Genomic DNA, 25,112 nt, shown 5'->3' with positions numbered 1-25,112 from the left:
CAAACACTTCCAGCCCCTCTCCCTCTTCCTTCTTCCTGGATTCACGTAGACGGTTTTAAAACTCACAGTCTATGCACATCCACACACTTCCACCCCCTCTCCCTCTTCCCTCTTCCTGGATTCATTTAGACGTTCTTAAGACTCACAAGCTATGCACATCCACACACTTTCACCCCCTCTGCCTCTTCCCTCATCCTGGATTCACCCAAACGGTTTTAAGACTCACAGCCGGTGCACATCCACACACTTCCAGCCCCTCTGCCTCTTCCCTCTTCCTGGATTCACCCAAACGGTTTTAAGACTCACAGCTGGTGCACATCCATACACTTCCAACCCCTCTGCCTCTTCCCTCTTCCTGGATTCACTCAAACGGTTTTAAGACTCACAGCCGGTGCATATCCACACACTTCCAGCCCCTCTGCCTCTTCCCTCTTCCTGGATTCACTCAGACGTTCTTAAGACTCACAGCCTGTGCACAACACAAACACTTCCAGCCCCTCTCCCTCTTCCTGGATTCACGTAGACGGTTTTAAGACTCACAATCTATGCACATCCACACACTTCCACCCCCTCTCCCTCTTCCCTCTTCCTGGATTCACGTAGACGGTTTTATGACTCACAGTCTATGCACATCCACACACTTCCATCCCCTCTGCCTGTTCCCTCTTCCTGGATTCACTCAGACGGTTTTAAGACTCACAGCCGGTGCACATCCACACACTTCCATCCCCTCTGTCTCTTCCCTCTTCCTGGATTCATTCAGACGTTCTTAAGACTCACAGCCTGTGCACAGCACACATACTTCAAGCCACTCTGCCTCTTCCCTCTTCCTGGATTCACTCAGACGTTCTTAAGACTCACAGCCTGTGCACAGCACACATACTTCCAGCCACTCTGCCTCTTCCCTCTTCCTGGATTCACGTAGACGGTTTTAAGACTCACAGTCTATGCACATCCACACACTTCCACCCCCTCTCCCTCTTCCCTCTTCCTGGATTCACGTAGACGGTTTTATGACTCACAGTCTATGCACATCCACACACTTCAATCCCCTCTGCCTGTTCCCTCTTCCTGGATTCACTCAGACGGTTTTAAGACTCACAGCCGGTGCACATCCACACACTTCCAGCCCCTCTGCCTCTTCCCTCTACCTGGATTCACTCAAACGGTTTTAAGACTCACAGGCGGTGTACATCCACACACTTCCAGCCCCTCTGCTTCTCCCCTCTTCCTGGATTCATTCAGACGTTCTTAAGACTCGCTGCCTGTGCACAGCACACACACTTCCAGCCCCTCTGCCTCTTCCCTCTTCCTGGATTCACTCAGACGTTCTTAAGACTCACAGCCTGTGCACAGCAGAAACACTTCCAGCCCCTCTCCCTCTTCCTTCTTCCTGGATTCACGTAGACGGTTTTAAGACTCATAGTCTATGCACATCCACACACTTCCACCCCCTCTCCCTCTTCCCTCTTCCTGGATTCACTCAGACGTTCTTTAGACTCACAAGCTATGCACATCCACACACTTTCAGCCCCTCTGCCTCTTCCCTCATCCTGGATTCACGCAGACGGTTTTAAGACTCACAGCCGGTGCACATCCACACACTTCCAGCCCCTCTGCCTCTTCCCTCTTTCTGGATTCACCCAAACGGTTTTAAGACTCACAGCTGGTGCACATCCACACACTTCCAGCCCCTCTGCCTCTTCCCTCTTCCTGGATTCACTCAGACGTTCTTAAGACTCACAGCCTGTGCACAGCACACACACTTCCAGGCCCTCTACCTCTTCATGGATTCACGTAGACGGTTTTAAGAGTCACAGTCTATGCACATCCACACACTTCCACCCCCTCTCCCTCTTCCCTCTTCCTGGATTCACTCAAACGGTTTTATGACTCAGTCTATGCACATCCACACACTTCCATGCCCTCTGCCTGTTCCCTCTTCCTGGATTCACTCAGACGTTCTTAAGACTCACAGCCTGTGCACAGCACACACAATTCCAGCCCCTCTCCCTCTTCCCTCTTCCTGGATTCACGTAGACGGTTTTAAGAATCACAATCTATGCACATCCACACACTTCCACCACCTCTCCCTCTTCCCTCTTCCTGGATTCACGTAGACGGTTTTATGACTCACAGTCTATGCACATCCACAGACTTCAATCCCCTCTGCCTGTTCCCTCTTCCTGGATTCACTCAGACGGTTTTAAGACTCACAGCCGGTGCACATCCACACACTTCCAGCCCCTCTGCCTCTTCCCTCTTCCTGGATTCAATCAGACGGTGTTAAGACTCATAGCTGGTGAACATCCACACACTTCCATCCCCTCTGCCTGTTCCCTCTTCCTGGATTCACTCGAACGGTTTTAAGACTCACAGCCGGTGCACATCCACACACTTCCAGCGCCTCTGCCTCTTCCGTCTTCCTGGATTCACTCAGATGTTCTTAAGACTCACATCTTGTGCACAGCACAAACACTTCCAGCCCCTCTCCCTCTTCCTTCTTCGTGGATTCACGTAGACGGTTTTAAGACTCACAGTCTATGCACATCCACACACTTCCACCCCCTCTCCCTCTTCCCTCTTCCTGGATTCACTCAGACGTTCTTAAGACTCACAAGCTATGCACAGCACACATACTTCCAGCCACTCTGCCTCTTCCCTCTTCCTGGATTCACTCAGACGTTCTTAAGACTCACAGCCTGTGCACATCCACACACTTCCATCCCCTCTCCCTCTTCCCTCTTCCTGGATTCACGTAGATGGTTTTAAGACTCACAGTCTATGCACATCCACACACTTCCATCCCCTCTGCCTGTTCCCTCTTCCTGGATTCACTCGAACGGTTTTAAGACTCACAGCCGGTGCACATCCAAACACTTCCAGCCCCTCTGCCTTTTCCTGGATTCATTCAGACGTTCTTAAGACTCACAGCCTGTGCACATCCACACACTTCCATCCCCTCTCCCTCTTCCCTCTTCCTGGATTCACGTAGATGGTTTTAAGACTCACAGTCTATGCACATCCACACACTTCCACCCCCTCTCCCTCTTCCCTCTTCCTGGATTCACTCAGACGTTCTTTAGACTTACAAGCTATGCACATCCACACACTTTCAGCCCCTCTGCCTCTTCCCTCATCCTGGATTCACGCAGACGGTTTTAAGACTCACAGCCGGTGCACATCCACACACTTCCAGCCCCTCTGCCTCTTCCCTCTTCCTGGATTCACTCAAACGGTTTTAAGACTCACAGCCGGTGCATATCCACACACTTCCAGCCCCTCTGCCTCTTCCCTCTTCCTGGATTCACTCAGACGTTCTTAAGACTCACAGCCTGTGCACAGCACACACACTTCCATCCCCTCTACCTCTTCATGGATTCACGTAGACGGTTTTAAGAGTCACAGTCTATGCACATCCACACACTTCCACCCCCTCTCCCTCTTCCCTCTTCCTGGATTCACTCAAACGGTTTTATGACTCAGTCTATGCACATCCACACACTTCCATGCCCTCTGCCTGTTCCCTCTTCCTGGATTCACTCAGACGTTCTTAAGACTCACAGCCTGTGCACAGCACACACAATTCCAGCCCCTCTCCCTCTTCCCTCTTCCTGGATTCACGTAGACGGTTTTAAGAATCACAATCTATGCACATCCACACACTTCCACCCCCGCTCCCTCTTCCCTCTTCCTGGATTCACGTAGACGGTTTTATGACTCACAGTCTATGCACATCCACACACTTCAATCCCCTCTGCCTGTTCCCTCTTCCTGGATTCACTCATACGGTTTTAAGACTCACAGCCGGTGCACATCCACACACTTCCAGCCCCTCTGCCTCTTCCCTCTTCCTGGATTCACTCAAACGGTTTTAAGACTCACAGCCGGTGTACATGCACACACTTCCAGCCCCTCTGCTTCTCCCCTCTTCCTGGATTCATTCAGACGTCCTTAAGACTCGCTGCCTGTGCACAGCACACACACTTCCAGCCCCTCTGCCTCTTCCCTCTTCCTGGATTCACTCAGACGTTCTTAAGACTCACAGCCTGTGCACAGCAGAAACACTTCCAGCCCCTCTCCCTCTTCCTTCTTCCTGGATTCACGTAGACGGTTTTAAGACTCACAGTCTATACACATCCACACACTTCCAACCCCTCTCCCTCTTCCCTCTTCCTGGATTCACTCAGACGTTCTTTAGACTCACAAGCTATGCACATCCACACACTTTCAGTCCCTGTGCCTCTTCCCTCATCCTGGATTCACTCAGACGGTTTTAAGACTCACAGCCGGTGCACATCCACACACTTCCAGCCCCTCTGCCTCTTCCCTCTTTCTGGATTCACCCAAACGGTTTTAAGACTCACAGCTGGTGCACATCCACACACTTCCAACCCCTCTGCCTCTTCCCTCTTCCTGGATTCACTCAAACGGTTTTAAGACTCACAGCCGGTGCATATCCACACACTTCCAGCCCCTCTGCCTCTTCCCTCTTCCTGGATTCACTCAGACGTTCTTAAGACTCACAGCCTGTGCACAGCACACACACTTCCAGGCCCTCTACCTCTTCATGGATTCACGTAGACGGTTTTAAGAGTCACAGTCTATGCACATCCACACACTTCCACCCCCTCTCCCTCTTCCCTCTTCCTGGATTCACTCAAACGGTTTTATGACTCAGTCTATGCACATCCACACACTTCCATGCCCTCTGCCTGTTCCCTCTTCCTGGATTCACTCAGACGTTCTTAAGACTCACAGCCTGTGCACAGCACACACAATTCCAGCCCCTCTCCCTCTTCCCTCTTCCTGGATTCACGTAGACGGTTTTAAGAATCACAATCTATGCACATCCACACACTTCCACCCCCGCTCCCTCTTCCCTCTTCCTGGATTCACGTAGACGGTTTTATGACTCACAGTCTATGCACATCCACACACTTCCAGCCCCTCTGCCTCTTCCCTCTTCCTGGATTCACTCATACGGTTTTAAGACTCACAGCCGGTGCACATCCACACACTTCCAGCCCCTCTGCCTCTTCCCTCTTCCTGAATTCACTCAAATGGTTTTAAGACTCACAGCCGGTGTACATCCACACACTTCCAGCCCCTCTGCCTCTTCCCTCTTCCTGGATTCACTCAGACGTTCTTAAGACTCACAGCCTGTGCACAGCACAAACACTTCCAGCCCCTCTCCCTCTTCCTTCTTCCTGGATTCACGTAGACGGTTTTAAGACTCACAGTCTATGCACATCCACACACTTCCACCCCCTCTCCCTCTTCCCTCTTCCTGGATTCACTCAGACGTTCTTTAGACTCACAAGCTATGCACATCCACACACTTTCAGCCCCTCTGCCTCTTCCCTCATCCTGGATTCACTCAGACGGTTTTAAGACTCAGAGCCGGTGCACATCCACACACTTCCAGCCCCTCTGCCTCTTCCCTCTTCCTGGATTCACTCAAACGGTTTTAAGACTCACAGCCGGTGCATATCCACACACTTCCAGCCCCTCTGCCTCTTCCCTCTTCCTGGATTCATTCAGACGTTCTTAAGACTCGCTGCCTGTGCACAGCACACACATTTCCAGGCCCTCTGCCTCTTCCCTCTTCCTGGATTCACTCAGACGTTCTTTAGACTCACAAGCTATGCACATCCACACACTTTCAGCCCCTCTGCCTCTTCCCTCATCCTGGATTCACTCAGACGGTTTTAAGACTCACAGCCGGTGCACATCCACACACTTCCAGCCCCTCTGCCTCTTCCCTCTTCCTGGATTCACCCAAACGGTTTTAAGACTCACAGCTGGTGCACATCCACACACTTCCAACCCCTCTGCCTCTTCCCTCTTCCTGGATTCACTCAAACGGTTTTAAGACTCACAGCCGGTGCATATCCACACACTTCCAGCCCCTCTGCCTCTTCCCTCTTCCTGGATTCATTCAGACGTTCTTAAGACTCGCTGCCTGTGCACAGCACACACACTTCCAGCCCCTCTGCCTCTTCCCTCTTCCTGGATTCACTCAGACGTTCTTAAGACTCACAGCCTGTGCACAACACAAACACTTCCAGCCCCTCTCCCTCTTCCTGGATTCACGTAGACGGTTTTATGACTCACAGTCTATGCACATCCACACACTTCCATCCCCTCTGCCTGTTCCCTCTTCCTGGATTCACTCAGACGGTTTTAAGACTCACAGCCGGTGCACATCCACACACTTCCATCCCCTCTGTCTCTTCCCTCTTCCTGGATTCATTCAGACGTTCTTAAGACTCACAGCCTGTGCACAGCACACATACTTCCAGCCACTCTGCCTCTTCCCTCTTCCTGGATTCACTCAGACGTTCTTAAGACTCACAGCCTGTGCACAGCACACATACTTCCAGCCACTCTGCCTCTTCCCTCTTCCTGGATTCACGTAGACGGTTTTAAGACTCACAGTCTATGCACATCCACACACTTCCATCCCCTCTGCCTGTTCCCTCTTCCTGGATTCACTCGAACGGTTTTAAGACTCACAGCCGGTGCATATCCAAACACTTCCAGCCCCTCTGCCTCTTCCTGGATTCATTCAGATGTTCTTAAGTCTCCCTGCATGTGCACAGCACACACACTTCCAGCCCCTCTCCCTCTTCCTTCTTCCTGGATTCACGTAGACGGTTTTAAGAATCACAATCTATGCACATCCACACACTTCCACCCCCTCTCCCTCTTCCCTCTTCCTGGATTCACGTAGACGGTTTTATGACTCACAGTTTATGCACATCCACACACTTCAATCCCCTCTGCCTGTTCCCTGTTCCTGGATTCACTCAGACGGTTTTAAGACTCACAGCCGGTGCACATCCACACACTTCCAGCCCCTCTGCCTCTTCCCTCTTCCTGGATTCACTCAAACGGTTTTAAGACTCACAGGCGGTGTACATCCACACACTTCCAGCCCCTCTGCTTCTCCCCTCTTCCTGGATTCATTCAGACGTTCTTAAGACTCGCTGCCTGTGCACAGCACACACACTTCCAGCCCCTCTGCCTCTTCCCTCTTCCTGGATTCACTCAGACGTTCTTAAGACTCACAGCCTGTGCACAGCAGAAACACTTCCAGCCCCTCTCCCTCTTCCTTCTTCCTGGATTTACGTAGACGGTTTTAAGACTCATAGTCTATGCACATCCACACACTTCCACCCCCTCTCCCTCTTCCCTCTTCCTGGATTCACTCAGACGTTCTTTAGACTCACAAGCTATGCACATCCACACACTTTCAGCCCCTCTGCCTCTTCCCTCATCCTGGATTCACGCAGACGGTTTTAAGACTCACAGCCGGTGCACATCCACAAACTTCCAGCCCCTCTGCCTCTTCCCTCTTTCTGGATTCACCCAAACGGTTTTAAGACTCACAGCTGGTGCACATCCACACACTTCCAGCCCCTCTGCCTCTTCCCTCTTCCTGGATTCACTCAGACGTTCTTAAGATTCACAGCCTGTGCACAGCACACACACTTCCAGGCCCTCTACCTCTTCATGGATTCACGTAGATGGTTTTAAGAGTCACAGTCTATGCACATCCACACACTTCCACCCCCTCTCCCTCTTCCCTCTTCCTGGATTCACTCAAACGGTTTTATGACTCAGTCTATGCACATCCACACACTTCCATGCCCTCTGCCTGTTCCCTCTTCCTGGATTCACTCAGACGTTCTTAAGACTCACAGCCTGTGCACAGCACACACAATTCCAGCCCCTCTCCCTCTTTCCTCTTCCTGGATTCACGTAGACGGTTTTAAGAATCACAATCTATGCACATCCACACACTTCCACCCCCGCTCCCTCTTCCCTCTTCCTGGATTCACGTAGACGGTTTTATGACTCACAGTCTATGCACATCCACACACTTCAATCCCCTCTGCCTGTTCCCTCTTCCTGGATTCACTAAAACGTTCTTAAGACTCACAGCCGGTGCACATCCACACACTTCCAGCCCCTCTGCCTCTTCCCTTTTCCTGGATTCACTCATACGGTTTTAAGACTCACAGCCGGTGCACATCCACACACTTCCAGCCCCTCTGCCTCTTCCCTCTTCCTGGATTCACTCAAACGGTTTTAAGACTCACAGCCGGTGTACATCCACACACTTCCAGCCCCTCTGCCTCTTCCCTCTTCCTGGATTCACTCAGACGTTCTTAAGACTCACAGCCTGTGCACAGCACAAACACTTCCAGCCCCTCTCCCTCTTCCTTCTTCCTGGATTCACGTAGACGGTTTTAAGACTCACAGTCTATGCACATCCACACACTTCCACCCCCTCTCCCTCTTCCCTCTTCCTGGATTCACTCAGACGTTCTTTAGAATCATAAGATATGCACATCCACACACTTTCAGCCCCTCTGCCTCTTCCCTCATCCTGGATTCACTCAGACGGTTTTAAGACTCACAGCCGGTGCACATCCACACACTTCCAGCCCCTCTGCCTCTTCCCTCTTCCTGGAATCACCCAAACGGTTTTAAGACTCACAGCTGGTGCACATCCATACACTTCCAACCCCTCTGCCTCTTCCCTCTTCCTGGATTCACTCAAACGGTTTTAAGACTCACAGCCGGTGCATATCCACACACTTCCAGCCCCTCTGCCTCTTCCCTCTTCCTGGATTCACTCAGACGTTCTTAAGACTCAAAGCCTGTGCACAACACAAACACTTCCAGCCCCTCTCCCTCTTCCTGGATTCACGTAGACGGTTTTAAGACTCACAATCTATGCACATCCACACACTTCCACCCCCTCTCCCTCTTCCCTCTTCCTGGATTCACGTAGACGGTTTTATGACTCACAGTCTATGCACATCCACACACTTCCATCCCCTCTGCCTCTTCCCTCTTCCTGGATTCACGCAGACCGTTTTAAGACTCACAGCCGGTGCACATCCACACACTTCCATCCCCTCTGTCTCTTCCCTCTTCCTGGATTCATTCAGACGTTCTTAAGACTCACAGCCTGTGCACAGCACACATACTTCCAGCCACTCTGCCTCTTCCCTCTTCCTGGATTCACTCAGACGTTCTTAAGACTCACAGCCTGTGCACAGCACACATACTTCCAGCCATTCTGCCTCTTCCCTCTTCCTGGATTCACGTAGACGGTTTTAAGACTCACAGTCTATGCACATCCACACACTTCCATCCCCTCTGCCTCTTCCCTCTTCCTGGATTCACTCGAACGGTTTTAAGACTCACAGCCGGTGCACATCCAAACACTTCCAGGACCTCTGCCTCTTCCAGGATTCAATCAGACGTTCTTAAGTCTCCCTGCCTGTGCACAGCACACAGACTTCCAGCCCCTCTCCCTCTTCCTTCTTCCTGGATTCACGTAGACGGTTTTAAGACTCACAATCTATGCACATCCACACACTTCCACCCCCTCTCCCTCTTCCCTCTTCCTGGATGCACGTAGACGGTTTCATAACTCACAGTCTATGCACATCCACACACTTCCAGCCCCTCTGCCTCTTCCCTCTTCCTGGATTCACTCAAACGGTTTTAAGACTCACAGCCAGTGTACATCCACACACTTCCAGCCCCTCTGCTTCTCCCCTCTTCCTGGATTCATTCAGACGTTCTTAAGACTCGCTGCCTGTGCACAGCACACACACTTCCAGCCCCTCTGCCTCTTCCCTCTTCCTGGATTCATTCAGACGTTCTTAAGACTCGCTGCCTGTGCACAGCAGAAACACTTCCAGCCCCTCTCCCTCTTCCTTCTTCCTGGATTCACGTAGACGGTTTTAAGACTCACAGTCTATGCACATCCACACACTTCCAACCCCTCTCCCTCTTCCCTCTTCCTGGATTCACTCAGACGTTCTTTAGACTCACACGCTATGCACATCCACACACTATCAGTCCCTCTGCCTCTTCCCTCATCCTGGATTCACTCAGACGGTTTTAAGACTCACAGCCGGTGCACATCCACACACTTCAAGCCCCTCTGCCTCTTCCCTCTTTCTGGATTCACCCAAACGGTTTTAAGACTCACAGCTGGTGCACATCCACACACTTCCAACCCCTCTGCCTCTTCCCTCTTCCTGGATTCACTCAAACGGTTTTAAGACTCACAGCCGGTGCATATCCACACACTTCCAGCCCCTCTGCCTCTTCCCTCTTCCTGGATTCACTCAGACGTTCTTAAGACTCACAGCCTGTGCACAGCACACACACTTCCAGGCCCTCTACCTCTTCATGGATTCACGTAGACGGTTTTAAGAGTCACAGTCTATGCACATCCACACACTTCCACCCCCTCTCCCTCTTCCCTCTTCCTGGATTCACTCAAACGGTTTTATGACTCTGTCTATGCACATCCACACACTTCCATGCCCTCTGCCTGTTCCCTCTTCCTGGATTCACTCAGACGTTCTTAAGACTCACAGCCTGTGCACAGCACACACAATTCCAGCCCCTCTCCCTCTTCCCTCTTCCTGGATTCACGTAGACGGTTTTAAGAATCACAATCTATGCACATCCACACACTTCCACCCCCGCTCCCTCTTCCCTCTTCCTGGATTCACGTAGACGGTTTTATGACTCACAGTCTATGCACATCCACACACTTCCATCCCCTCTGCCTGTTCCCTCTTCCTGGATTCACTCAGACGGTTTTAAGACTCACAGCCGGTGCACATCCACACACTTCCATCCCCTCTCCCTCTTCCCTCTTCCTGGATTCACTCAGACGGTTTTAAGACTCACAGTCTATGCACATCCACACACTTCAATCCCCTCTGCCTGTTCCCTCTTCCTGGATTCACTCATACGGTTTTAAGACTCACAGCCGGTGCACATCCACACACTTCCAGCCCCTCTGCCTCTTCCCTCTTCCTGGATTCACTCAAATGGTTTTAAGACTCACAGCCAGTGTACATCCACACACTTCCAGCCCCTCTGCCTCTTCCCTCTTCCTGGATTCACTCAGACGTTCTTTAGACTCATAAGCTATGCACATCCACACACTTCCAACCCCTCTGCCTCTTCCCTCTTCCTGGATTCTCTCAAACGGTTTTAAGACTCACAGCCGGTGCATATCCACACACTTCCAGCCCCTCTGCCTCTTCCCTCTTCCTGGATTCATTCAGACGTTCTTAAGACTCGCTGCCTGTGCACAGCACACACATTTCCAGGCCCTCTGCCTCTTCCCTCTTCCTGGATTCACTCAGACGTTCTTTAGACTCACAAGCTATGCACATCCACACACTTTCAGCCCCTCTGCCTCTTCCCTCATCCTGGATTCACTCAGACGGTTTTAAGACTCACAGCCGGTGCACATCCACACACTTCCAGCCCCTCTGCCTCTTCCCTCTTCCTGGATTCACCCAAATGGTTTTAAGACTCACAGCTGGTGCACATCCACACACTTCCAACCCCTCTGCCTCTTCCCTCTTCCTGGATTCACTCAAACGGTTTTAAGACTCACAGCCGGTGCATATCCACACACTTCCAGCCCCTCTGCCTCTTCCCTCTTCCTGGATTCACTCAGATGTTCTTAAGACTCACAGCCTGTGCACAGCACACACAATTCCAGCCCCTCTCCCTCTTCCCTCTTCCTGGATTCACGTAGACGGTTTTAAGAATCACAATCTATGCACATCCACACACTTCCACCACCTCTCCCTCTTCCCTCTTCCTGGATTCACGTAGACGGTTTTATGACTCACAGTCTATGCACATCCACACACTTCAATCCCCTCTGCCTGTTCCCTCTTCCTGGATTCACTCAGATGGTTTTAAGACTCACAGCCGGTGCACATCCACACACTTCCAGCCCCTCTGCCTCTTCCCTCTTCCTGGATTCAATCAGACGGTGTTAAGACTCATAGCTGGTGAACATCCACACACTTCCATCCCCTCTGCCTGTTCCCTCTTCCTGGATTCACTCGAACGGTTTTAAGACTCACAGCCGGTGCACATCCACACACTTCCAGCCCCTCTGCCTCTTCCGTCTTCCTGGATTCACTCAGATGTTCTTAAGACTCACATCTTGTGCACAGCACAAACACTTCCAGCCCCTCTCCCTCTTCCTTCTTCCTGGATTCACGTAGACGGTTTTAAGACTCACAGTCTATGCACATCCACACACTTCCACCCCCTCTCCCTCTTCCCTCTTCCTGGATTCACTCAGACGTTCTTAAGACTCACAAGCTATGCACAGCACACATACTTCCAGCCACTCTGCCTCTTCCCTCTTCCTGGATTCACGTAGATGGTTTTAAGACTCACAGTCTATGCACATCCACACACTTCCATCCCCTCTGCCTGTTCCCTCTTCCTGGATTCACTCGAACGGTTTTAAGACTCACAGCCGGTGCACATCCAAACACTTCCAGCCCCTCTGCCTTTTCCTGGATTCATTCAGACGTTCTTAAGACTCGCTGCCTGTGCACAGCACACACACTTGCAGTCCCTCTGCCTCTTCCCTCTTCCTGGATTCACTCAGACGTTCTTAAGACTCACAATCTATGCACATCCACACACTTCCACCCCCTCTCCCTCTTCCCTCTTCCTGGATTCACGTAGACGGTTTTATGACTCACAGTCTATGCACATCCACACACTTCCATCCCCTCTGCCTGTTCCCTCTTCCTGGATTCACTCAGACGGTTTTAAGACTCACAGCCGGTGCACATCCACACACTTCCATCCCCTCTGTCTCTTCCCTCTTCCTGGATTCATTCAGACGTTCTTAAGACTCACAGCCTGTGCACAGCACACATACTTCCAGCCACTCTGCCTCTTCCCTTTTCCTGGATTCACTCAGACGTTCTTAAGACTCACAGCCTGTGCACAGCACACATACTTCCAGCCACTCTGCCTCTTCCCTCTTCCTGGATTCACGTAGACGGTTTTAAGACTCACAGCCGGTGCACATCCACACACTTCCAGCCCCTCTCCCTCTTCCTTCTTCCTGGATTCACGTAGACGGTTTTAAGAATCACAATCTATGCACATCCACACACTTCCACCCCCTCTCCCTCTTCCCTCTTCCTGGATTCACGTAGACGGTTTTATGACTCACAGTTTATGCACATCCACAAACTTCCAGCCCATCTGCCTCTTCCCTCTTCCTGGATTCACCCAAACGGTTTTAAGACTCACAGCCGGTGCACATCCAAACACTTCCAGCCCCTCTGCCTCTTCCTGGATTCATTCAGACGTTCTTAAGACTCGCTGCCTGTGCACAGCACACACACTTCCAGCCCCTCTCCCTCTTCCTTCTTCCTGGATTCACGTAGACGGTTTTAAGAATGACAATCTATGCACATCCACACACTTTCACCCCCTCTCCCTCTTCCCTCTTCCTGGATTCACGTAGACGGTTTTATGACTCACAGTCTATGCACATCCACACACTTCAATCCCCTCTGCCTGTTCCCTCTTCCTGGATTCACTCAGACGGTTTTAAGACTCACATCCGGTGCACATCCACACACTTCCAGCCCCTCTGCCTCTTCCCTCTTCCTGGATTCACTCAAACGGTTTTAAGACTCACAGCCGGTGTACATCCACACACTTCCAGCCCCTCTGCCTCTTCCCTCTTCCTGGATTCATTCAGACGTTCTTAAGACTCGCTGCCTGTGCACAGCACACACACTTCCAGCCCCTCTGCCTCTTCCCTCTTCCTGGATTCACTCAGACGTTCTTAAGACTCACAGCCTGTGCACAGCACAAACACTTCCAGCCCCTCTCCCTCTTCCTTCTTCCTGGATTCACGTAGACGGTTTTAAGACTCACAGTCTATGCACATCCACACACTTCCACCCCCTCTCCCTCTTCCCTCTTCCTGGATTCACTCAGACGTTCTTTAGACTCACAGCCGGTGCACATCCACACACTTCCAGCGCCTCTGCCTCTTCCGTCTTCCTGGATTCACTCAGATGTTCTTAAGACTCACATCCTGTGCACAGCACAAACACTTCCAGCCCCTCTCCCTCTTCCTTCTTCCTGGATTCACGTAGACAGTTTTAAGACTCACAGTCTATGCACATCCACACACTTCCACCCCCTCTCCCTCTTCCCTCTTCCTGGATTCATTTAGACGTTCTTAAGACTCACAAGCTATGCACATCCACACACTTTCACCCCCTCTGCCTCTTCCCTCATCCTGGATTCACCCAAACGGTTTTAAGACTCACAGCCGGTGCACATCCACACACTTCCAGCCCCTCTGCCTCTTCCCTCTTCCTGGATTCACCCAAACGGTTTTAAGACTCACAGCTGGTGCACATCCATACACTTCCAACCCCTCTGCCTCTTCCCTCTTCCTGGATTCACTCAAACGGTTTTAAGACTCACAGCCGGTGCATATCCACACACTTCCAGCCCCTCTGCCTCTTCCCTCTTCCTGGATTCACTCAGACGTTCTTAAGACTCACAGCCTGTGCACAACACAAACACTTCCAGCCCCTCTCCCTCTTCCTGGATTCACGTAGACGGTTTTAAGACTCACAATCTATGCACATCCACACACTTCCACCCCCTCTCCCTCTTCCCTCTTCCTGGATTCACGTAGACGGTTTTAAGAATCACAATCTATGCACATCCAAACACTTCCACACCCTCTCCCTCTTCCCTCTTCCTGGATGCACGTAGACGGTTTCATGACTCACAGTCTATGCACATCCACACTCTTCAATCCCCTCTGCCTGTTCCCTCTTCCTGGATTCACTCAGACGGTTTTAAGACTCACAGCCGGTGCACATCCACACACTTCCAGCCCCTCTGCCTCTTCCCTCTTCCTGGATTCACTCAAACGGTTTTAAGACTCACAGCCAGTGTACATCCACACACTTCCAGCCCCTCTGCTTCTCCCCTCTTCCTGGATTCATTCAGACGTTCTTAAGACTCGCTGCCTGTGCACAGCACACACACTTCCAGCCCCTCTGCCTCTTCCCTCTTCCTGGATTCATTCAGACGTTCTTAAGACTCGCTGCCTGTGCACAGCAGAAACACTTCCAGCCCCTCTCCCTCTTCCTTCTTCCTGGATTCACGTAGACGGTTTTAAGACTCACAGTCTATGCACATCCACACACTTCCAACCCCTCTCCCTCTTCCCTCTTCCTGGATTCACTCAGACGTTCTTTAGACTCACACGCTATGCACATCCACACACTATCAGTCCCTCTGCCTCTTCCCTCATCCTGGATTCACTCAGACGGTTTTAAGACTCACAGCCGGTGCACATCCACACACTTCAAGCCCCTCTGCCTCTTCCCTCTTTCTGGATTCACCCAAACGGTTTTAAGACTCACAGCTGGTGCACATCCACACACTTCCAACCCCTCTGCCTCTTCCCTCTTCCTGGATTCACTCAAACGGTTTTAAGACTCACAGCCGGTGCATATCCACACACTTCCAGCCCCTCTGCCTCTTCCCTCTTCCTGGATTCACTCAGACGTTCTTAAGACTCACAGCCTGTGCACAGCACACACACTTCCAGGCCCTCTACCTCTTCATGGATTCACGTAGACGGTTTTAAGAGTCACAGTCTATGCACATCCACACACTTCCACCCCCTCTCCCTCTTCCCTCTTCCTGGATTCACTCAAACGGTTTTATGACTCAGTCTATGCACATCCACACACTTCCATGCCCTCTGCCTGTTCCCTCTTCCTGGATTCACTCAGACGTTCTTAAGACTCACAGCCTGTGCACAGCACACACAATTCCAGCCCCTCTCCCTCTTCCCTCTTCCTGGATTCACGTAGACGGTTTTAAGAATCACAATCTATGCACATCCACACACTTCCACCCCCGCTCCCTCTTCCCTCTTCCTGGATTCACGTAGACGGTTTTATGACTCACAGTCTATGCACATCCACACACTTCCATCCCCTCTGCCTGTTCCCTCTTCCTGGATTCACTCAGACGGTTTTAAGACTCACAGCCGGTGCACATCCACACACTTCCATCCCCTCTCCCTCTTCCCTCTTCCTGGATTCACTCAGACGGTTTTAAGACTCACAGTCTATGCACATCCACACACTTCAATCCCCTCTGCCTGTTCCCTCTTCCTGGATTCACTCATACGGTTTTAAGACTCACAGCCGGTGCACATCCACACACTTCCAGCCCCTCTGCCTCTTCCCTCTTCCTGGATTCACTCAAATGGTTTTAAGACTCACAGCCAGTGTACATCCACACACTTCCAGCCCCTCTGCCTCTTCCCTCTTCCTGGATTCACTCAGACGTTCTTAAGACTCACAGCCTGTGCACAGCACAAACACTTCCACCCCCTCTCCCTCTTCCCTCTTCCTGGATTCACTCAGACGTTCTTTAGACTCACAAGCTATGCACATCCACACACTTCCAACCCCTCTGCCTCTTCCCTCTTCCTGGATTCACTCAAACGGTTTTAAGACTCACAGCCGGTGCATATCCACACACTTCCAGCCCCTCTGCCTCTTCCCTCTTCCTGGATTCATTCAGACGTTCTTAAGACTCGCTGCCTGTGCACAGCACACACATTTCCAGGCCCTCTGCCTCTTCCCTCTTCCTGGATTCACTCAGACGTTCTTTAGACTCACAAGCTATGCACATCCACACACTTTCAGCCCCTCTGCCTCTTCCCTCATCCTGGATTCACTCAGACGGTTTTAAGACTCACAGCCGGTGCACATCCACACACTTCCAGCCCCTCTGCCTCTTCCCTCTTCCTGGATTCACCCAAATGGTTTTAAGACTCACAGCTGGTGCACATCCACACACTTCCAACCCCTCTGCCTCTTCCCTCTTCCTGGATTCACTCAAACGGTTTTAAGACTCACAGCCGGTGCATATCCACACACTTCCAGCCCCTCTGCCTCTTCCCTCTTCCTGGATTCACTCAGATGTTCTTAAGACTCACAGCCTGTGCACAGCACACACAATTCAAGCCCCTCTCCCTCTTCCCTCTTCCTGGATTCACGTAGACGGTTTTAAGAATCACAATCTATGCACATCCACACACTTCCACCACCTCTCCCTCTTCCCTCTTCCTGGATTCACGTAGACGGTTTTATGACTCACAGTCTATGCACATCCACACACTTCAATCCCCTCTGCCTGTTCCCTCTTCCTGGATTCACTCAGACGGTTTTAAGACTCACAGCCGGTGCACATCCACACACTTCCAGCCCCTCTGCCTCTTCCCTCTTCCTGGATTCAATCAGACGGTGTTAAGACTCATAGCTGGTGAACAACCACACACTTCCATCCCCTCTGCCTGTTCCCTCTTCCTGGATTCACTCGAACGGTTTTAAGACTCACAGCCAGTGCACATCCACACACTTCCAGCGCCTCTGCCTCTTCCGTCTTCCTGGATTCACTCAGATGTTCTTAAGACTCACATCTTGTGCACAGCACAAACACTTCCAGCCCCTCTCCCTCTTCCTTCTTCCTGGATTCACGTAGACGGTTTTAAGACTCACAGTCTATGCACATCCACACACTTCCACCCCCTCTCCCTCTTCCCTCTTCCTGGATTCACTCAGACGTTCTTAAGACTCACAAGCTATGCACAGCACACATACTTCCAGCCACTCTGCCTCTTCCCTCTTCCTGGATTCACTCAGACGTTCTTAAGACTCACAGCCTGTGCACATCCACACACTTCCATCCCCTCTCCCTCTTCCCTCTTCCTGGATTCACGTAGATGGTTTTAAGACTCACAGTCTATGCACATCCACACACTTCCATCCCCTCTGCCTGTTCCCTCTTCCTGGATTCACTCGAACGGTTTTAAGACTCACAGCCGGTGCACATCCAAACACTTCCAGCCCCTCTGCCTTTTCCTGGATTCATTCAGACGTTCTTAAGACTCGCTGCCTGTGCACAGCACACACACTTGCAGTCCCTCTGCCTCTTCCCTCTTCCTGGATTCACTCAGACGTTCTTAAGACTCACAATCTATGCACATCCACACACTTCCACCCCCTCTCCCTCTTCCCTCTTCCTGGATTCACGTAGACGGTTTTATGACTCACAGTCTATGCACATCCACACACTTCCACCCCCTCTCCCTCTTCCCTCTTCCTGGATTCACGTAGACGGTTTTATGACTCACAGTTTATGCACATCCACAAACTTCCAGCCCATCTGCCTCTTCCCTCTTCCTGGATTCACCCAAACGGTTTTAAGACTCACAGCCGGTGCACATCCAAACACTTCCAGCCCCTCTGCCTCTTCCTGGATTCATTCAGACGTTCTTAAGACTCGCTGCCTGTGCACAGCACACACACTTCCAGCCCCTCTCCCTCTTCCTTCTTCCTGGATTCACGTAGACGGTTTTAAGAATGACAATCTATGCACATCCACACACTTTCACCCCCCTCTCCCTCTTCCCTCTTCCTGGATTCACGTAGACGGTTTTATGACTCACAGTCTATGCACATCCACACACTTCAATCCCCTCTGCCTGTTCCCTCTTCCTGGATTCACTCAGACGGTTTTAAGACTCACATCCGGTGCACATCCACACACTTCCAGCCCCTCTGCCTCTTCCCTCTTCCTGGATTCACTCAAACGGTTTTAAGACTCACAGCCGGTGTACATCCACACACTTCCAGCCCCTCTGCCTCTTCCCTCTTCCTGGATTCATTCAGACGTTCTTAAGACTCGCTGCCTGTGCACAGCACACACACTTCCAGCCCCTCTGCCTCTTCCCTCTTCCTGGATTCACTCAGACGTTCTTAAGACTCACAGCCTGTGCACAGCACAAACACTTCCAGCCCCTCTCCCTCTTCCTTCTTCCTGGATTCACGTAGACGGTTTTAAGACTCACAGTCTATGCACATCCACACACTTCCACCCCCTCTCCCTCTTCCCTCTTCCTGGATTCACTCAGACGTTCTTTAGACTCACAGCCGGTGCACATCCACACACTTCCAGCGCCTCTGCCTCTTCCGTCTTCCTGGATTCACTCAGATGTTCTTAAGACTCACATCCTGTGCACAGCACAAACACTTCCAGCCCCTCTCCCTCTTCCTTCTTCCTGGATTCACGTAGACGGTTTTAAAACTCACAGTCTATGCACATCCACACACTTCCACCCCCTCTCCCTCTTCCCTCTTCCTGGATTCATTTAGACGTTCTTAAGACTCACAAGCTATGCACATCCACACACTTTCACCCCCTCTGCCTCTTCCCTCATCCTGGATTCACCCAAACGGTTTTAAGACTCACAGCCGGTGCACATCCACACACTTCCAGCCCCTCTGCCTCTTCCCTCTTCCTGGATTCACCCAAACGGTTTTAAGACTCACAGCTGGTGCACATCCATACACTTCCAACCCCTCTGCCTCTTCCCTCTTCCTGGATTCACTCAAACGGTTTTAAGACTCACAGCCGGTGCATATCCACACACTTCCAGCCCCTCTGCCTCTTCCCTCTTCCTGGATTCACTCAGACGTTCTTAAGACTCACAGCCTGTGCACAACACAAACACTTCCAGCCCCTCTCCCTCTTCCTGGATTCACGTAGACGGTTTTAAGACTCACAATCTATGCACATCCACACACTTCCACCCCCTCTCCCTCTTCCCTCTTCCTGGATTCACGTAGACGGTTTTATGACTCACAGTCTATGCACATCCACACACTTCCATCCCCTCTGCCTGTTCCCTCTTCCTGGATTCACTCAGACGGTTTTAAGACTCACAGCCGGTGCACATCCACACACTTCCATCCCCTCTGTCTCTTCCCTCTTCCTGGATTCATTCAGACGTTCTTAAGACTCACAGCCTGTGCACAGCACACATACTTCCAGCCACTCTGCCTCTTCCCTCTTCCTGGATTCACTCAGACGTTCTTAAGACTCACAGCCTGTGCACAGCACACATACTTCCAGCCACTCTGCCTCTTCCCTCTTCCTGGATTCACGTAGACGGTTTTAAGACTCACAGTCTATGCACATCCACACACTTCCACCCCCTCTCCCTCTTCCCTCTTCCTGGATTCACGTAGACGGTTTTATGACTCACAGTCTATGCACATCCACACACTTCAATCCCCTCTGCCTGTTCCCTCTTCCTGGATTCACTCAGACGGTTTTAAGACTCACAGCCGGTGCACATCCACACACTTCCAGCCCCTCTGCCTCTTCCCTCTTCCTGGATTCACCCAAACGGTTTTAAGACTCACAGCTGGTGCACATCCATACACTTCCAACCCCTCTGCCTCTTCCCTCTTCCTGGATTCACTCAAACGGTTTTAAGACTCACAGCCGGTGCATATCCACACACTTCCAGCCCCTCTGCCTCTTCCCTCTTCCTGGATTCACTCAGACGTTCTTAAGACTCACAGCCTGTGCACAACACAAACACTTCCAGCCCCTCTCCCTCTTCCTGGATTCACGTAGACGGTTTTAAGACTCACAATCTATGCACATCCACACACTTCCACCCCCTCTCCCTCTTCCCTCTTCCTGGATTCACGTAGACGGTTTTATGACTCACAGTCTATGCACATCCACACACTTCCACCCCCTCTCCCTCTTCCCTCTTCCTGGATTCACTCAGACGTTCTTTAGACTCACAAGCTATGCACATCCACACACTTTCAGCCCCTCTGCCTGTTCCCTCATCCTGGATTCACGCAGACGGTTTTAAGACTCACAGCCGGTGCACATCCACACACTTCCAGCCCCTCTGCCTCTTCCCTCTACCTGGATTCACTCAAACGGTTTTAAGACTCACAGGCGGTGTACATCCACACACTTCCAGCCCCTCTGCTTCTCCCCTCTTCCTGGATTCATTCAGACGTTCTTAAGACTCGCTGCCTGTGCACAGCACACACACTTCCAGCCCCTCTGCCTCTTCCCTCTTCCTGGATTCACTCAGACGTTCTTAAGACTCACAGCCTGTGCACAGCAGAAACACTTCCAGCCCCTCTCCCTCTTCCTTCTTCCTGGATTCACGTAGACGGTTTTAAGACTCATAGTCTATGCACATCCACACACTTCCACCCCCTCTCCCTCTTCCCTCTTCCTGGATTCACTCAGACGTTCTTTAGACTCACAAGCTATGCACATCCACACACTTTCAGCCCCTCTGCCTCTTCCCTCATCCTGGATTCACGCAGACGGTTTTAAGACTCACAGCCGGTGCACATCCACACACTTCCAGCCCCTCTGCCTCTTCCCTCTTTCTGGATTCACCCAAACGGTTTTAAGACTCACAGCTGGTGCACATCCACACACTTCCAGCCCCTCTGCCTCTTCCCTCTTCCTGGATTCACTCAGACGTTCTTAAGACTCACAGCCTGTGCACAGCACACACACTTCCAGGCCCTCTACCTCTTCATGGATTCACGTAGACGGTTTTAAGAGTCACAGTCTATGCACATCCACACACTTCCACCCCCTCTCCCTCTTCCCTCTTCCTGGATTCACTCAAACAGTTTTATGACTCAGTCTATGCACATCCACACACTTCCATGCCCTCTGCCTGTTCCCTCTTCCTGGATTCACTCAGACGTTCTTAAGACTCACAGCCTGTGCACAGCACACACAATTCCAGCCCCTCTCCCTCTTCCCTCTTCCTGGATTCACGTAGACGGTTTTAAGAATCACAATCTATGCACATCCACACACTTCCACCACCTCTCCCTCTTCCCTCTTCCTGGATTCACGTAGACGGTTTTATGACTCACAGTCTATGCACATCCACAGACTTCAATCCCCTCTGCCTGTTCCCTCTTCCTGGATTCACTCAGACGGTTTTAAGACTCACAGCCGGTGCACATCCACACACTTCCAGCCCCTCTGCCTCTTCCCTCTTCCTGGATTCAATCAGACGGTGTTAAGACTCATAGCTGGTGAACATCCACACACTTCCATCCCCTCTGCCTGTTCCCTCTTCCTGGATTCACTCGAACGGTTTTAAGACTCACAGCCGGTGCACATCCACACACTTCCAGCGCCTCTGCCTCTTCCGTCTTCCTGGATTCACTCAGATGTTCTTAAGACTCACATCTTGTGCACAGCACAAACACTTCCAGCCCCTCTCCCTCTTCCTTCTTCGTGGATTCACGTAGACGGTTTTAAGACTCACAGTCTATGCACATCCACACACTTCCACCCCCTCTCCCTCTTCCCTCTTCCTGGATTCACTCAGACGTTCTTAAGACTCACAAGCTATGCACAGCACACATACTTCCAGCCACTCTGCCTCTTCCCTCTTCCTGGATTCACTCAGACGTTCTTAAGACTCACAGCCTGTGCACATCCACACACTTCCATCCCCTCTCCCTCTTCCCTCTTCCTGGATTCACGTAGATGGTTTTAAGACTCACAGTCTATGCACATCCACACACTTCCATCCCCTCTGCCTGTTCCCTCTTCCTGGATTCACTCGAACGGTTTTAAGACTCACAGCCGGTGCACATCCAAACACTTCCAGCCCCTCTGCCTTTTCCTGGATTCATTCAGACGTTCTTAAGACTCACAGCCTGTGCACATCCACACACTTCCATCCCCTCTCCCTCTTCCCTCTTCCTGGATTCACGTAGATGGTTTTAAGACTCACAGTCTATGCACATCCACACACTTCCACCCCCTCTCCCTCTTCCCTCTTCCTGGATTCACTCAGACGTTCTTTAGACTTACAAGCTATGCACATCCACACACTTTCAGCCCCTCTGCCTCTTCCCTCATCCTGGATTCACGCAGACGGTTTTAAGACTCACAGCCGGTGCACATCCACACACTTCCAGCCCCTCTGCCTCTTCCCTCTTTCTGGATTCACCCAAACGGTTTTAAGACTCACAGCTGGTGCACATCCACACACTTCCAACCCCTCTGCCTCTTCCCTCTTCCTGGATTCACTCAAACGGTTTTAAGACTCACAGCCGGTGCATATCCACACACTTCCAGCCCCTCTGCCTCTTCCCTCTTCCTGGATTCACTCAGACGTTCTTAAGACTCACAGCCTGTGCACAGCACACACACTTCCATCCCCTCTACCTCTTCATGGATTCACGTAGACGGTTTTAAGAGTCACAGTCTATGCACATCCACACACTTCCACCCCCTCTCCCTCTTCCCTCTTCCTGGATTCACTCAAACGGTTTTATGACTCAGTCTATGCACATCCACACACTTCCATGCCCTCTGCCTGTTCCCTCTTCCTGGATTCACTCAGACGTTCTTAAGACTCACAGCCTGTGCACAGCACACACAATTCCAGCCCCTCTCCCTCTTCCCTCTTCCTGGATTCACGTAGACGGTTTTAAGAATCACAATCTATGCACATCCACACACTTCCACCCCCGCTCCCTCTTCCCTCTTCCTGGATTCACGTAGACGGTTTTATGACTCACAGTCTATGCACATCCACACACTTCAATCCCCTCTGCCTGTTCCCTCTTCCTGGATTCACTCATACGGTTTTAAGACTCACAGCCGGTGCACATCCACACACTTCCAGCCCCTCTGCCTCTTCCCTCTTCCTGGATTCACTCAAACGGTTTTAAGACTCACAGCCGGTGTACATGCACACACTTCCAGCCCCTCTGCTTCTCCCCTCTTCCTGGATTCATTCAGACGTTCTTAAGACTCGCTGCCTGTGCACAGCACACACACTTCCAGCCCCTCTGCCTCTTCCCTCTTCCTGGATTCACTCAGACGTTCTTAAGACTCACAGCCTGTGCACAGCAGAAACACTTCCAGCCCCTCTCCCTCTTCCTTCTTCCTGGATTCACGTAGACGGTTTTAAGACTCACAGTCTATACACATCCACACACTTCCAACCCCTCTCCCTCTTCCCTCTTCCTGGATTCACTCAGACGTTCTTTAGACTCACAAGCTATGCACATCCACACACTTTCAGTCCCTCTGCCTCTTCCCTCATCCTGGATTCACTCAGACGGTTTTAAGACTCACAGCCGGTGCACATCCACACACTTCCAGCCCCTCTGCCTCTTCCCTCTTTCTGGATTCACCCAAACGGTTTTAAGACTCACAGCTGGTGCACATCCACGCACTTCCAACCCCTCTGCCTCTTCCCTCTTCCTGGATTCACTCAAACGGTTTTAAGACTCACAGCCGGTGCATATCCACACACTTCCAGCCCCTCTGCCTCTTCCCTCTTCCTGGATTCACTCAGACGTTCTTAAGACTCACAGCCTGTGCACAGCACACACACTTCCAGGCCCTCTACCTCTTCATGGATTCACGTAGACGGTTTTAAGAGTCACAGTCTATGCACATCCACACACTTCCACCCCCTCTCCCTCTTCCCTCTTCCTGGATTCACTCAAACGGTTTTATGACTCAGTCTATGCACATCCACACACTTCCATGCCCTCTGCCTGTTCCCTCTTCCTGGATTCACTCAGACGTTCTTAAGACTCACAGCCTGTGCACAGCACACACAATTCCAGCCCCTCTCCCTCTTCCCTCTTCCTGGATTCACGTAGACGGTTTTAAGACTCACAATCTATGCACATCCACACACTTCCACCCCCTCTCCCTCTTCCCTCTTCCTGGATTCACGTAGACGGTTTTATGACTCACAGTCTATGCACATCCACACACTTCCATCCCCTCTGCCTGTTCCCTCTTCCTGGATTCACTCAGACGGTTTTAAGACTCACAGCCGGTGCACATCCACACACTTCCATCCCCTCTGTCTCTTCCCTCTTCCTGGATTCATTCAGACGTTCTTAAGACTCACAGCCTGTGCACAGCACACATACTTCCAGCCACTCTGCCTCTTCCCTCTTCCTGGATTCACTCAGACGTTCTTAAGACTCACAGCCTGTGCACAGCACACATACTTCCAGCCACTCTGCCTCTTCCCTCTTCCTGGATTCACGTAGACGGTTTTAAGACTCACAGTCTATGCACATCCACACACTTCCACCCCCTCTCCCTCTTCCCTCTTCCTGGATTCACGTAGACGGTTTTATGACTCACAGTCTATGCACATCCACACACTTCAATCCCCTCTGCCTGTTCCCTCTTCCTGGATTCACTCAGACGGTTTTAAGACTCACAGCCGGTGCACATCCACACACTTCCAGCCCCTCTGCCTCTTCCCTCTACCTGGATTCACTCAAACGGTTTTAAGACTCACAGGCGGTGTACATCCACACACTTCC

The sequence above is a fragment of the Natrix helvetica genome (assembly GCF_964273705.1).
Source record: "Natrix helvetica genome assembly, chromosome: W".
Lineage (NCBI taxonomy): Eukaryota > Metazoa > Chordata > Lepidosauria > Squamata > Natricidae > Natrix > Natrix helvetica.
The sequence above is the reverse complement of the archived record's forward strand: the minus strand, read 5'-3'. Positions refer to the sequence as shown.